The 16564-nt window shown below is 41.5% G+C and overlaps 1 protein-coding gene across 5 annotated transcripts in view; it reads right to left on the reverse strand.

Annotated features, from left to right (window-relative positions):
• The window catches only part of LOC117808278 (SLIT and NTRK-like protein 5), a 94481-nt gene that overhangs the window by 73654 nt on the left and 4263 nt on the right, over positions 1-16564 (reverse strand). For 3 of the 5 annotated variants that reach the window (XR_004630205.1, XM_034677923.1, XM_034677924.1), the window contains exons 1-3: positions 15688-15795; positions 14650-14722; positions 12987-13045 (exon numbers count right to left, since the gene is read on the reverse strand). The gene's annotated coding sequence lies outside the window, so the exon portion shown is untranslated. The other 2 variants (XM_034677926.1, XM_034677925.1) reach the window with 2 other exon arrangements.

A 16564-nucleotide genomic window follows, 5' to 3' on the forward strand; every position in this document is an offset into this window, starting at 1 on the left:
AAATGTTTGCTAACCCCTCAACTTAATATTGTCTTAATGGATGCACTATAAAAACAATTATCTATCATGCAATGTGCATGACTACAGAAATGTGCAACATACACCAAAAAAAAAAATTCAAACAAGGTTGTAAACATGTTTATTCCAGCTGTAAAGTTAGGCATTTTAATATGTGACCTAGAGGGGATTCTTTGGCTTTTGCAGCCAGCCTCTAGTGGACACACAAGGAACTGCAGTTTCATGCCTTTTTATGCCTTCGTTTGTCAACACTGGAGTTTGCCACTTGGTAATAAGTGATTTTAAAATACTACAGACTTGGATAGCTTGAGATATTTCTAATGCCTCAGGCCTTCAGTACCCGAGGACTGCATGACCTCCTCTTGAGAGAAGTGAACTTTGGGCCTCTGCAGAATGAAATCTATCCATCAATCCCAATCAGTGGAGTCGGCGAGGACTCTAGGACATACATGCATCTGTAATACTCCTCCTGTGTGAGACTTGATCATTGTTAGCAAGGATAACACAAGGCTGACCTCTGACTTTCTCCGCTGTGTGTTGAAAGCGCCCGACAGACACACGAAGCAGCGGCACGGCTCTGAACATGAAGTGAGAATCCTCGTAATAGAGTCTCACTTTTAATGCTCTGCAGTAACTCAGACAGTCAGGTAGCAGAACACTCTCTTCACACACTGTGTTATGGTCTCACGGAGTGAACTGTTACTGTTTGATGGCGTGCATGGGACCTGCCAGGACAGTAATGGCGGCCTCCTGCTGCGTTGTCAGACAGGAATAAAAAGGGTGTTGGAGCTTCGTGCCTGACACCCTGCTAGCTTGGTAGCATGACCAGCTTTCCACTGCCTGCTGAGGGTGTCTGGTGACTGCCGGGAGCGCCTGTTGGACTAATGCAGTGATGGTTCAACTTTGTTATTTCTAACTTATGTGACACCTTCTGCAGAGCTGAGGCGATGGCATGTATTTATACAAGCGTGGAGGAGAGTGATTGTATGAACATTAAACACGCAGCATCAATGAAGCTGATTTATTATATGGAACGGCAACTTCCAACATTTATATACAGCCGTGGATATGTTCCAACAGCAGCGGCATATATTTAATTCAGTCTGTACATTGATTGTGAAATTAATCAATGACACACACATCTTTCAGAGCATGCAATTATTACTGCTCCACCTCCTGCTGTTCAAGATAGAAAAACACGTGTGTGCCATTGCCGTTGGCTGAATCGAATCCTAGCTTGCTGCAAGTTAAGTTGTGCCAGTTGGTGATTTGGCTTGGTTCAGAAGTAATTTAAGGAATCATGCACCAACACAGGGTAACATTAAAGCCTGGTGTGGCTCCAACCTGTGGCATTTTGGCATGCTACAAACAAACTCAACTCGACTACAATAGAGGAACCAAAACCAAGATCTTTGGCCTCACCTAACTTACAATAGAAGGCGTTTTTCCAACCACAGGAACCATGGTCTACATTTAGTTCAGGGGTAGTTAAAAGCCACTGCTAGGGGGGTAGTACTTGGCAGGGCCTGCAATGCTGAACGTGTCTGATTGGTAGATTAACCACAGTGTTTTTATTCCGCCCGCCGTCCACAACAACATCACACACATCTGTGATTCACTTGATTTCTCTTTCTTTCATTAGTTTTTATATGTTCTATCTTTTTTGTCTGGAACACCAGAGTTAACTCTTAAGCCTCTCTTTGGGGTCGTGTGCCTAACCCTAACACAACCTCAGTGAAGGGAGGAGCCCACTTGATGAACCCAGTGATGTGCTGGCTCTCTTTGTCCTTTCTATCTCAGGCTTTGGGGGGCATGAGGAGCCATGAGGAAGGCTACTAAACTGATCAGTAGAGGGCATAGTGGGATGGGTTTCTGAACCCTGTATATGGCAGAACAACAAATGTGTTTCAGTCAAGTGGGATTACATGAATACTGGGAGGCAGAATTAATAATCCCAAGGGGAAGTATCAACGTGATTGGACTGGCTTTAAACAAGGGTCGAGTTAACTCTTAAACCTCTCTTTGGGGTCGTGTGCCTAACCTTAACACAACCTCAGTGAAGGGAGGAGCCCACTTGATGACCCCAGTGATGTGCTGGCTCTCTTTGCACATATGTCCTGTCTATCTCAGGCTTTTGGGGGGCATGAGGAGCCATGGGGTAGGCTACTAAACTCAGTAGAGGGCATAGTGGGGTGGGTTTCTGGACCCTGTATATGGCAGAACAACAAATGTGTTTCAGTCAAGTGGGATTACATGAATACTGGGAGGCAGAATTAATAATCCCAAGGGGAAGTATCAACGTGATTGGACTGGCTTTAAACAAGGGTCGAGTTAACTCTTAAGCCTCTCTTAGGGGCCGTGTGCCTAACCCTAACACAACCTCAGTGAAGGGAGGAGCCCACTTGATGACCCCAGTGATGTGCTGGCTCTCTTTGCACATATGTCCTTGCTATCTCAGGCTTTTGGGGGCATGAGGAGCCATGGGGTAGGCTACTAAACTGATCAGTAGAGGGCATAGTGGGGTGGGTTTCTGGACCCTGTATATGGCAGAACAACAAATGTGTTTCAGTCAAGTGGGATTACGTGAATACTGGGAGGCAGAATTAATAATCCCAAGGGGAAGTATCAACGTGATTGGACTGGCTTTAAACAAGGGTCCTATGTTGGTTTGTTTCCACCTTCTTAGACTCAGTCCATGCCGACTCTACCTTCTTGCCAACTCAACAGGAACATACTCTGGCTCCTAATGCAAAGACTTTTTGCTACATGGCGCCAGATCATTCATAAATCTCAGGAGGGCTTCTTTGTTGACGTGTATGTGAGGTGGATCCAACATTTGTCCTCCAAGACAAAGGACTTTGGAGATCCATGTTTCTATCCTCTGACATTCTAAAGTATATAAATCTGTCTTTCTTTGTTAAATCGCCTCTAAGTTCTGACTTCCTCTGCCACACTTTACTGAGATCAGCTGTGACAGCTATGCTAACACCCTCTGCATCCCCAAGCACCTTTTGGCACTCGTCCCCCCTCCCCCCTCCCGTCTAAACTCACAGTATCAGTCAGAAAACGACTGTATAATTGAATTAATTGGGGAAAACATGATCCGGGTGCAGCTGAGAGTTAGAATGTCGAGCGCCGAGACAAACCGCCACGCGCTGATGCCTCCACCCGATGACAGACTGACAAGCACGCTTGGAAACTCTGCGTGTCAACTGACCGGAAGGCCAGAATTCACATTTGACATTTGTAGCAGGTTTTCACTGCTGATAAATACACACATGCCCCGGCTCGCTCTCTGTCACACACACACACACACACACACGCACGTAAACACACACAGACGATGGCACGGCTCCATCCCCGGGGAGGCATCCGCTGCCTTGAAGTCTGCTGCACCACCAATCGCAATCTTCCAGTGCTTCAAGAACAGAACGACTGCACCCTGCTGTATCTAAATATCACTGCCACTGCTCAAATGTGTGTGTGTGTGTGTGTGTGTGTGTGTCACATAAATCCTGCCTCATATCAGGAGAATGATTCATTATTTTCCCTGGATTCCAGCTTGGTTCCTATTCCCATCACTTAAGACAGATAACAGGAAACTTGCAGAGCGCAGTTTCCCAGCAGCACTCCAAGACAACACATGAGTTTATTCACACCATGCTAGGAGTCATGTGACGTATTATATATAGCCGCGATGAGGATCCCTGACATCCTCTGCCATGATCGCATCACAACACGAGCGTCGCAGCCGAGATGAGAGGTGACGGATTAAAGACATGAAGGGAGAAAACAAAGACGGAGAGAATAAGGGAGAGCGAGGGGGGGAGAAAAAAAGGGGGAGTCTGACTAAGCAAGACGAGGCTGTTATGAAACAGCAATAGGCTGCACACCAACCGGCTCCTCAGATTGATTTATAAATGCGAGCTGACAGCTGAAGACGAGTGAAAACAAACTTTCTGGTTTGGCTGCCAACAGTCGTCAGAGGCTCGTGGGCATATTATTCACTGTCATGTGATGCGGGTTGTAGCAGTGATTCTGGCTCCCAGTGGATTTGTCTAAGTTGAATCTAATAAAAATGGGTTTATTGAAGGGAGGTGTGTTTTTTTTTTTTTTTATATATATATACATAAAAGGCTGTTTGAAAAGTGGAAATCCTACAGGGGGATGGTGGTTTTTAAAATTGGAAAAGACGACCTCCGAGTGATTTCAGTGATGTTGGGACTGCAGCAAATATGACAGAGTTGTTGTAGACGAGTAGACATAAAGCACGTCTGCAAAAGTTTTCACGTTACTAATGCTTTGATGGGACAAGTTTAAAACTAATTTGGTGGTCGGTTGCCTGGAGGATGGTTGAACATGTGAGGTCCACTCAAAGCAGTTCCCTTTAATCAAATATACTGTAGTAATCCAACATTGTAGAGGCTAGAAAGATACAAACGGCTCAACTAAAGCTAATTCAATGTTGCACAAGGTTGCGTTATGATGTGTTCAAGGTCTGGTTGGAAAAATGTCTAAAAGGCAAAAGTAAATAAAGAGCTGTAATTGTGTTTTCTATCTTAACAGTTTATTCATCACTCTGTTTTGTTTTGTTTGTGTTTGTTTTGTGAAGTTTTCATGGTCCAACCTTTTTGCATAATGCTAACAAAGTCCATCTTAAGTCATTTTATTTAGTGTTTTCAAATGCTAATTTTCATTTTCTGTTAGGTTCTGTTTAATGTCTAGCACAGGGGTCCCCAAACTTTTTCCTGTGAGGGCCACATAACTGTTCCCTTCTCTGATGGGGGGCCGGGGTCAGTTTGTAACAGAAAAAGTGTGACGATCGCAGGGGTGCCTAAACGTAAAACATTTATTGTTTTCCAGAAAGCCACGCATAACCAAATATTAATAACCCTTTCCGGGATCTTCACTATTAATGAAATAAATAACACTATTTGTGAAATAAATAATAACCAAATAACCGTCTCTGGTAGGCTATTTTTCAGGGGGCCGGGGCAAATGTGGAGGGGCAAATTCAAATTTAAAAAGCAGGCGTATTTGTTCCCTTCCATGTTGATCAGAGTATTGAAATTGGAGAAATATCCCTTTAAGGGTCATTCAGAAGAGATAAGAAAAAATGTGATTAATTAGCACATTTCCCTTCAATTCCTGCAGCTGTAATTAAAATATTTTAGAAATAATGTATGAAGGAAACACTTTAATGTAAATCTCAGTAGCCTCTTTAAAAGATTTGTCTCTTGTCTTAAGCAGCTGTTGGGGATTATTTCAAACTTGGAGGTAGAGTTATTTACTTGTTCTTGAACTCAAATATGAGGCAGCTTTAAAATATGCATGTGCCTGGGATTCAGACTCCATTCAGACTTGAACAAGTCTTCCAGCAAAACAAAGAGAAGAGTGTGAAGGTTATGCTGATGGAGTTTTGGTGCTGTAGTTGTGGGAGTCCGCACCACCATGATTCCAGAACCCACGAACCATTAATACCTCCAAAGTGGGCCTTGCACGTTTCAAGAGTCCCTGCTTCTGCAGGTCTTCCTACGTGGCTTGTAAGCGGGGGATGATGGGAAGCGGTTGTCAGCTGCTTGCAGTCTGCAACCTCACGGCGAGATGCCACTAAACCTTACACACTTCTACTTTCAGTCTTTATTTATCTGACACACACAACAACAAACACCGACTTGTGCCAAGTAACTGCCTCGCTCGCGCCTCCAGCCTGCGCACACACTCGCACATTTATTCCTACTCTTTTTCTCCGTCTCTACCTCTCCATGCTCCTCTCTCTCGCTCTCTTTCTCTTCTCCTCGGGAGACTGATGCAGTGGCTGATTGTGTGGGAAGTTCCTCTGTCATCGTTAGCAAGGTTGGAGGCACTTGTCAGAGGCCACATTAGGAGTTTCCTGTGAACTTCCCTCTGCCTCGCGAGTCACAGAAACACAGAAAGGGGGCACACGTGTTATTAAGGGGATGCATCAGGGAGGTGGAAGAATGCTACCTGGAGGCTGGGGCCGGTCATATTACAGAGCATTTGTCATGTTTGTCACAGCCTTGAAAGAAGGAGGACATCTTTATTGGATCCCATGGGATCATGGAGTGATCTGGACGAAGGCACTCACTATTTGAAGCAGTATGTTCGGCGTTATGGTTGTTGCAGTGTTTCTTCCACAGAGCCAGCAGTGACCATATGTGGATGAGAACGAGAGGTTGGCAATTGCTAGGGGCTTAGGCTTACACGAGGCTACTTCATTAGCTGACGGATTTGGCCGCCCGAACAGCACGGCATCCTGTTTGTGGTTGCATCTTGGAGTTGTTGATCAACTGGGCTGGAAAATGCCAAAGTGAATGTGTTAAAGTTTCCTGAAAGGCCTGTGAGGAAGGCTGCGAATGATTCCACCTTGCCCGAGCTAACCAGGCAATGGGGGACACCAACCCCATGATGCATGATGTCAGGCCTATAGGTAGTCAGCTAGATGGATACCAAAAGCATGGAGGTGCAACTGCAGCTTGCAAAATATGACTTGCAAGTATCCTGAGAGAGAGAAAAAAAGGTCCTCTAGTTCTGACACGACAGATCTCAGGGTCAGCTGGACAGTTGGCGCTGCAACGATGACGACTGGTGTTAAAAGGAGGGGTACCTTAAAGCCTCAGGCAGGAAACGTAAATGGAATATTAAAAATTCAGGGAGGAAATACAGTCAATTGAAGCTTTATTAAAAGGAGCCAACACATACAGTGAGTACAAGGCACTGTATGTCTTCAGAGAGGCAAACACCAGCGGGGGCCAATCAGCATTGAGTCAGACGGTGTGAGGAAAGGACAGGCATTGGTTCATTCAAGGGAAGTGAGTGAGGAGGTCAGATTATCTGGTTAGGTGTGTAAAATAATGGAAGCTGGGGCGCTGGTGGCCTAGCAGTCTAAGCGCCCCAAATACAGAGGCTATAGTCCTCGTCGCAGAGGTCGCCGGTTTGATTCCCAGTCCCGACCGTGTCCTGCATGTCTTCCCCCCACTCTCCACTTCCTGTCTCTCTTCAGCTGTCCCATCATAAAGGCGCAAACGCCTCAAAAACTAATGTGGAATCTGTCTCTTGATTCCAGCCCTAATTAGCACAACTGGCCTTGTGTCTTTGGGTACTCACAAGCACGCAATTTGACACAAAAGGAGCAAGTTGCATGGCAAAGAGGGCGAATACACGCACAGTATTTTGGCGTTTAAATACATTTACTCCTGTCTTGTATTGGCCTCATTGCTCTGAGGTTAACTCTGGCTCGTCAAACACCAAGGCGTCGAATTGAGCAGCTTTGGAAGCCAATCTTGCACCGAGCCGTTTCTTTTAAACTCCAAAGTCGCAAGTCATTTAGAGAGTAGAGATTAGCAAGATTGATAACAGCTTTGCACCAGCTTGGATTAATAATTCTGCTGTCTGACAAAGGTTACCTGCTTTTGCAGCGGGTGTGCCTTATTGATCCATGTGCTGAAGGGATCTTTTATTGTCTCAGCTGCTGCCTGGGCCTTACTTCAGATTTCTAGAGACCAGACTGCTGGCTCTAAATCCTGCTTCTTCTTAATACTGTAAAAAGCAGAGGCAAGTGACCTCCTTTTTGATCAACAACCACTTAGATGCCCCTTAGCGAGGCTTTCGCCGAGGACTGTATCCGCACTGTGCTGCCGGGAGGTAGGAATGCAAATCAGGGCGCTGCTGAATGACCAGAGCAGAGAAGAGCAGCGGCGTTCAACTTCAGAGGGAAGCCGGAGAAGAAAAGACACAAAAACCTGCTGAAGAGATCTTATGCCACGATCTGATTGTGGACTCGACGTGCCAGATCAGATCGCTCTCGGAGATCAAAGGGGGGAAAGCATCAGCACAAACATCAGCGATCTGTCCGCCTCAGAATGAAAGCAGAGACTCCTAAAGTGTGCGTGACACGATTCAAACTGTCCTTCAAAACGCTATTCGCCGACATCACTTGGCAACAGGAGATTAAAAAGCAATAGAGAGAGGAGGGCAGACTGACAACACTTACCGTATACCTTGATATTTGAGATTATGACTGTTAGCTTTTCAAAACGAGATGTGTGCATTCAGTCACAAGCCCTGCAGATGCCACGCTGCTATAGTGAGACAGATCGACGCTGCTTAACACACGCCATTAGAGAGACACGCAGGAATATAAGGCACTTGTGGATTCATCTTATTGAGTCTGTGTGGGGGAGTGGGCTGCAGAGATACTGTGAAGGTCAGAGGAAGAAAAGGAAACAGAAGTCTGACTTGTATCACAGCTTCACAGAGATACGCCAGTGTGGATGTGGTTTCCTCACTGCACACACAACTGGGATTTTAAAGTCAAAGCAATAGCTAGTAGCTAGTGTTCACTGTGCTTACATGCTATGGATTTGTTTCTATTATAAGTCTGTCTGGTCCTGCCATATTTAACTGTGATTGGTTAGGGAAAGTTGACTAGGACTTCCCCCCAAAACACCAACCACCATCTTTGCCTGACTCTGAAGAGGTTGACTTTGAATATTAACGTAGCTAAATGGCATTAAGGCCTACTCCTAACCAACGACATGGAAAACCCACTATAACTGTAATTGGCTATAACTACTGTGATGTGATTGGCTATAACTACTGTGATCTGATTGGCTAAAACTTCTGTGATCTGATTGGCTAAAACTTATGTGATCTGATTGGCTAGAAACACTGTGATGTGATTGGCTAAATGGCATTAAGGCCTGTTCCTAACCAAGGACATGGAAAACCCTGGAAAACTGTAACTGGCTAGAACTACTGTGATGTGATTGGCTAAAACGACTGTGATTTGATTGGCTAGAACTACTGTGATGTGATTGGCTAAAACGACTGTGATTTGACTGGCTAGAACTACTGTGATGTGATTGGCTAAAACTACTGTGATCTGATTGGCTAGAAACACAGTGATGTGATTGGCTAAAATGACTGGGATCCGATTGGCTAGAAACACAGTGATGTGATTGGCTAGAACTACTGTAATGTGATTGGCTAGAACTACAATGATGTGATTGGCTAGTACTACAGTGATGTGATTGGCTAGAACTACTGTGATGTGATTGGCTAGAACTACTGTGATGTGATTGGCTAAAACTACAGTGATATGATTGGCTAGAACTACTGTGATGTGATTGGCTAGAACTACTGTGATGTGATTGGCTAAAACTACAGTGATATGATTGGCTAGAACTACTGTGATGTGATTGGCTAGAACTACTGTGATGTGATTGGCTAGAACTACTGTGATGTGATTGGCTAAAACTACAGTGATATGATTGGCTAGAACTACTGTGATGTGATTGGCTAGAACTACTGTGATGTGATTGGCTAGAACTACTGTGATGTGATTGGCTAGAACTACTGTGATGTGATTGGCTAAAACTACAGTGATATGATTGGCTAGAACTACTGTGATGTGATTGGCTAGAACTACAGTGATGTGATTGGCTAGAACTACTGTGATGTGATTGGCTAAAACTACTGTGATCTGATTGGCTAGAACTACTGTGATGTGATTGGCCAAAACGACTGGGATCTGATTGGCTAGAAACACAGTAATGTGTTTGGCTAGAACTACAATGATGTGATTGGCTAGTACTACAGTGATGTGATTGGCTAGAACTAGAGTAATGTGATTGGCTAGAACTACTGTGATGTCATTGGCTAGAACTACTGTGATGTGATTGGCTGAAACTACAGTGATGTGATTGGCTTGTACTACTGTGAAGTGATTGTCAAAAACTACTGTGATGTGATTGGCTAGAACTACTGTGATGTGATTGGCTAGAACTACTGTGATGTGATTGGCTAGAACTACAGTGATGTGATTGGCTAGAACTACAGTTATGTGATTGGCTAGTACTACAGTGATGTGATTGGCTAGTACTACAGTGATGTGATTGGCTAGAACTACAGTTATGTGATTGGCTAGTACTACAGTGATGTGATTGGCTAGTACTACAGTGATGTGATTGGCTAGCTTTTTATTGTTGCATGTATCAGAGCGTCTAAGGCTTCCCTTGTGAAATGCATTTCCATTTTTTGAATAACACACAGTGTTGATGTGTTTGTGGAGTAAAAAATGTTTCATTATTGCTAAATGCCAAGTACTTCCTCTTCATGCCTCACTTTCCTACGTGTGTGCATAAATGAAAATGGTTCCATTTGTCGTTGCTTTGTTTGTGTTTTCTGCCAATTTCCTTTATGCAATGTTTGCAGAGGAGCATTTCCCTGTGCAACGTGCATGTGAACTAATGTGGTTTCGGGGAGTACAGCTTCAGATAGATAGAGGTCCATGGAAAGGAGGGGGGGGGGGGGGTGTGGGGAGTGTTTTAAAGCCAAAGCTCGGCACGTCAAGGAGATTAATGCGCTGCTATTGTCTCCGGCTCTCATCAGAACACTTTTATCTGCAGAAAATGACAGAGCTTGCACTTTTCATTATGTACGTTAGCTAGCAAGAGCCACGCTCCACGCCCCTCTCAACCCCCCTGCTTTTCAAAAAAAAAAAGAAGAAGAAGAAAAAAGATTGCTTTCGGGGGTGAGTGTGTGTTTGTGTGTGAGATGCAAGAAGAGAGGGGGAAAGATGCATGCGTACAGTGTATTCATGACCCTTTCTGAGGGCGTATGTGTGCACCCAGGCCTCATTTGTATGCCCTACTTATCATCCGTGACTTCTGAATAAAATTTGACACCCTAATTGATGTTTTATGTCTTCAAAACACGGATATGGAGAATATGGATTACTCTGGAGACGGCATTGATTGTTTAAAGTGTCTCTGAAAAATAGGACGACAGCCACAGCACCACAGTGTTCGCCTACGTCTTTGTTCTTTCCCCCCAAAAGTCCCCCAAGCTGAGTGTCTTTAAGTGTGTTTGTGTGTAAAGTGACTGGGAATGTAACATTCGAGGCTTCTCTGACCCAATCAAAGGATGAAAGTGCTGCAATAGCTTGTTCACATCCAACTTATACAATAGAGTTGGAGCTACTGGCTTTTGTTCCCATTTGAAAGTATAATTAGATTTAGACTATTAGGCCCTTTTTCCACCAAGTACATTATTCAGACTGAAATGTTTACTCCTTTGGTTTGCGTGGAGAAATGAGAACGGTATCATCAAAAAGAACACCTTCTGCAGCAAATGTACCTGAGCCTCTAATGGTCATTTTTTAAGATGTAGTTAGTGTCTAAACTGCTGTGAGTGCCAGAGAAGGTAAAATAAAGAAAGCCTATTGTACTTAAGCACTGAGAGTGAATTCAACTTGGCATAAGTTACATTCTTTGTGCATTTAAAGAGACATACAGTACGTTTAAAGCTGCCACAAAACAAGAAGGCAACTCTAGTTTGCAGGAATAGAGATCTTGTAACTCCATATGTGTCATGATACAAGCGGTGCACAGAAGGCATACATTAGCAGTAATCTTGCAATACAGTGTGTATTAAGATGTAGAGGTTGCGATTCAGTATATTGCAATACTGTAACATGCATATTTCTCATACCTCAGCCAGACAACTACTATTAAGAAATATTAAAACAGGAAGTCATGTTTCAAGAAACGGCTGTGCATTTGCAATATTGCAATACCAAACACACAAAAGCACAGGGCACCACTATCCCAATATATTGTGATAATGCAACATGGACCTTGACTAAAACGTCACCAAAAAAAACCACTACATCAGAAAATCCTTATATATTGAAAATTTCAGAGGTTGTTTGGGAGGTGCTCAAAAGAGCATTGCATTTGCAATATGCTTGTGATGTCATACATATCGCGATATTGGAGGCTAATTCAAAATATTGCGCTAACTAAACATGGACATTGACTTAACCTTAACTCAATATGTACAATACAAGGATTAGATCAGAAAATCCTTGTATTTAACATTTTCAAAGCTTGTTATGGACGGTGCTCAGAAGGCATACATTAGCAATAATGTTGCAATACTATATCACGATATAGAGGTTGCCATGCAGTATATCGCGATACTGTAACATGGATATTTCTCATACCTCAGCCAGACAACTACTTAAGAAACATTAAATCAGGAAGTAGTTATCAAGTTTGAATTTTTCAGAGGGGCTCTGCATTTGCAATATTGCGATACAATACATACAATGACACAGGGCTCCACTATCACAATATATCATGATAGTGAAACATGGTCCTCCATCAAACCTTCACCAAAACTTCACCAGACAAACACTACATCAGAGATTCTTGTATTTTGCAGACTTTCAGAGGTTATATCAGGAGGTGCTAAAAAGATATGCTTGTGCTATCAGACATATCGCGATATAGGAGGTGAATTCAAAATATTGCACAAACAAAACATGGATATTTACTGTACCTTAAGTAAAAATGTAGCAAACAAGCATTAGATCAGAAAATACTTGCTGTTCTTAATAGTTTCAGAGGTTGTCTTGGAAGGTGTTAAAAAAGGGAAGTCTGTTTGCAATAATCTTGTGATATTATATATGTATCGCGATACAGGGGACGCAATAATATCATGATAGTGAAATTTTGACCTTTACAATAGCATACCTTTTGAAAGGTGCTGAAAAAAACATGTACAATTTACGTCACAATACAGGAGATATGAGTCAATATGTCGCGATAATAAGGATATGTGTCATGATATGCGATTTAACATTTGCAATATATACACAAGGACATGCATTGCATTGATTAAAGGAAAATTCTAATGTTTTATGGATGACATCATATTATACACTTATATGAGTGCTTTAAACGTCTAATATCAGAGAACCACTTCAAGGAAAATCAGATATTTGGCTACTTTTTCTCTTTATTAGTACAAATAAATATATTTGCATGTAAATTATCATTTAATTTTTTTTTATTTTTATTTTTTTAAAGATGAAGTAAAATCCAAAAGCAACATACTGAAAACACAATATTCCCATAATCCCTTGGAATAATATGTCTTACCTCTTAGATGGCTTGACGTCTCTTATGTTGAGTTTCCTGAATGCATCACACCAAAGCACCTGAAATAAAATAAATTAAAATGAATTGACTGAAAAAAAATCCTACAAATATTTAAATAATACCAATTCAGTGTAAAAAAAAAAATTTAAATGTTGTTATAGTTTTTGTAAATTTTAGTTGGCAGTGTTTTTGTCTGTTGATGTATTAAATTCCTTGAGTAAATAATTGATAACACTCATGATGGGCTTAATTATCAGTTGCAGATGCAGTCAAAATAATGTGATGTGACTATTGGTGTGATTGGCTATGATGTTAATAAGGAAGCTGTCAAAAGCAATAGCCTCCTGTCACTGGAAGTGAAGTTGCAGATGACACAGCAGCCGACTGACTGCAGATAAATATTAAAAGGGTGTATCTTGGAATATTAAAACGATGCTTCTGCATTTAGTCAAAGCAATCATAACACAGATTTGATTCCTGTGTTGAAATGTTAATCAAATGAAATCAAATATGGGGCCGGAGCATGAGCCAGTCTGTGTGTGCATTGCAGAGGCTACAATGATGACAGGCGGTGAAGCACTCTGAACAACCTCAGAGTATTTCAAATGTCGTTGCATAAAGCAAAGCTGTAATTAAACAAAACTTCCAACGCCTTTCAAGTGAACAACAAGGCGTTTCTTTTTTAAAAAAGAAGCTGCAGAGGCTTCTGTGACTGCAGGAGAATCAAGAAATCTGTGTGTGCATCACTGCGAGTCCAAAAATGAGATCAAGACGCCACATAGGGACGGGAACAAAGCAAGCACTCAGCAGCAGTCAGTTTCAACATCCACTTGATCAAAGGGTCGCCGTTTAATAGCAGCAACATCTGATGCCGGCCCACCAATTTCAATTTCATCAACCCCTTTGACGGTGATCATCAAGCTGCATTTTTGGGCCAGCGCACTTTTGAAGGCGCTCCTCACACGTGTGCAATTTGTTCATTACTTTAAGAACACAGCCGTCTTTTAAGTAGGCAACGCAGCGCTCCTCTCAGCCTGGATCTTGAGAACAAAGACCCTCTTTTAAAAATTCCTCCCTCTCCTCTCCTGGAGCGTTCTACCTGCATTGGAATGCATCACTTTCCCATGGAGACTGGCATTTCAGTTAATGCTCTGCCCAGGCCAGGCCGGTAATAGATTCATTTAAGTAATTATTTAGAGATGGAGAGAGATGGGGGGATAGGGAGGCAGAGAGAGGCAGAGGAGGAGGGAAACAAGCAGAGTGGAGCAGACTTGTAAATCTGGCTATGTTGCTCCATTTTTTGTGCTAGGGATGCAAAAGTGTTGTGGATAATTTACAGTAAGAGGGTTGTTACAGCCAATAGGATGGGGGCACAGGGTATGTGACGGCCCAAGCTAACATGCTGCAGATGCTAACACAGTGCAAATTCAATATAGCATGCAAAACGAATGCAACAGCTGAGTTTTGAGTCCTTTTAAATTCAGTATCAGAGCACTACTTCAGGGGAAATCAGACGTTTGGCTACTCTTTGCTCTGATCACAACAAATTAATATGTTTTTATGTAAATTATGAATTAGACTTTGAATGTTTTTTTTTTTTAACACTCAAGAAAAATATTGAAAACATAATATTCCGATATTTCAGTGGAATAATATGTCTTACCTGCATGATCATTGGATGGCTTGATGTCTCTTCGGAATACGTTGAGGTTCCTGAATGCATCACACCAAAGTACCTGGAATAAAAAAATACAAAATAGTTGACAAAATACAAAATAAAAAACATGTAAACAATTTCAATTCAGTGTAAAAAAAAAAAATTTGAATTAATACTAAATTATGTTGTGAAATGAAAAAAAAAAACATTTTGCAAAATGCAAAAAAAATAATTATAAAATGCAAAATGCAATTAATCGAATGCAAAAATGTTCCATGAAAACCTAAAATAATTCAGGAAATGCAAAAAAAAAAAAAAAAAAGAAAATGTACACAATTCAAATAATATTTTATGGAACATACAACTATTTTTAATACCACCAAAAAATGTCAAAAAAAATACAAAGTCCATTTATTTATTTATTTAATATTTATTTATTTTTTGCATGTCTGTAAATATTTTGGGGGTTTGTGTGAAAAATGTTAAAATCCTTTTGCGTTATTCTTAAATATACTTTTTCAGATGTATTCATTTTTTTGCAAGTCAATGAATATTTTGGATTTTTTTCAAATTGTTTTTGAGTTCAGATACTTTGTTTCCAGTTCAATGTTTTTCATGTAAGTTTGGCGTTCTCATTGTTTCTAATATAAACATCAAGAAACATTTCTTTTGTCTTTGCAAGTCTTGCTAGCTAGCTTGATGAATTCCAGACACATTAGCCATCAGCTAGCTTTAGCCTGGGCTAAGCTCTTTATGCACTTCATGATTTTCTCTCATCTGTCATACTGTGTCACAAACCCAATTAGGTTCTTCAGCTAACTCCAGCTTGCTTTGTTTATGTGCAAACCATGTAAAGTCACAAATGCACAAAAACTGGAAAAAGCAGTAAAAGTTAAACACTTCAAATCCAGTGTTTTGAATTTTAGTCCTCCTTGCTGCAGGGGGCGCTCAGTGGAACAGCTGTTTTAACCTTTTGCAGCACATTGGGTAGAAACACACTTTAAAGATGTATTCACAAAATGGTAAAAGCAAAGAAAGACTTACACTAAATGTCCAAGTTTAATAAAAATCCAAAAATGTCTGAGTGAAAACACAGAAGGGAGCAGGAAGAGGAGGAGGAGGAGGACACAGGGAGCAGGAGCTGGAGTGTGCACTTACAGAGGGCAGGAAACACACAGGCTTCATACTGGCAGGGCTAATCAGGCACAGGTGTGGCACAGGTGCAGACAATCAGGGAGCACACACAGAGACAGGAAGTGACACAACACTAGGAGTGAGACCTCCAAAATAAAACAGGAAAACAATAGAAGAGAGGATTAGAAGGAGAAGTTTGAAGGTATTTACCCTCTAAAGTGTGAGAAATGATAAAAAAGCAGGAGCAATGTCTCACACAGAACCAACAGTTCCACTACAGACACTTAGAAAGCCAGCTACCACAACAGGTACTGAGCCTCAGCCTTCATTAGATTTCATGCTGACAGTTCATTTGTCTTATTCCAACATTTACTCCAGCAGAGTGTTCAGATGAACACAGTATGGAAGGCAGATGTGGACACTCCATGAGGAATACCTTAGTGATTTAAAAAAGCATGAGAGTGAAGGATGTGGTTAAAATGTAAAGAACATCCAGTGTGGTGGAAAAGAGAGGTTTTTTTTAATTGTGGATCTAAAGGACAAGTGCAAAAACTTTCTATTTAACACTAAATAAATGTCACCAATAGCAAAATATGTAAATTCAATTAAAAAAGACATTTCACTGTTTACTAAAATATGTTGAAAAATACATTTAAAAATTGACAAAATGCCCCAAACATTTAATTTAATGCAAATAAAATAAAATAATGGAGTGTAAAAATTCAATTAAATTAAATAATGGAATGTAAAAAAAAAATAGGGATTTAAAAATGTAATAATAGAATGT

Source organism: Notolabrus celidotus, chromosome 24 (genome assembly GCF_009762535.1).
Source record: "Notolabrus celidotus isolate fNotCel1 chromosome 24, fNotCel1.pri, whole genome shotgun sequence".
In the NCBI taxonomy this organism is placed as follows: domain Eukaryota; kingdom Metazoa; phylum Chordata; class Actinopteri; order Labriformes; family Labridae; genus Notolabrus; species Notolabrus celidotus.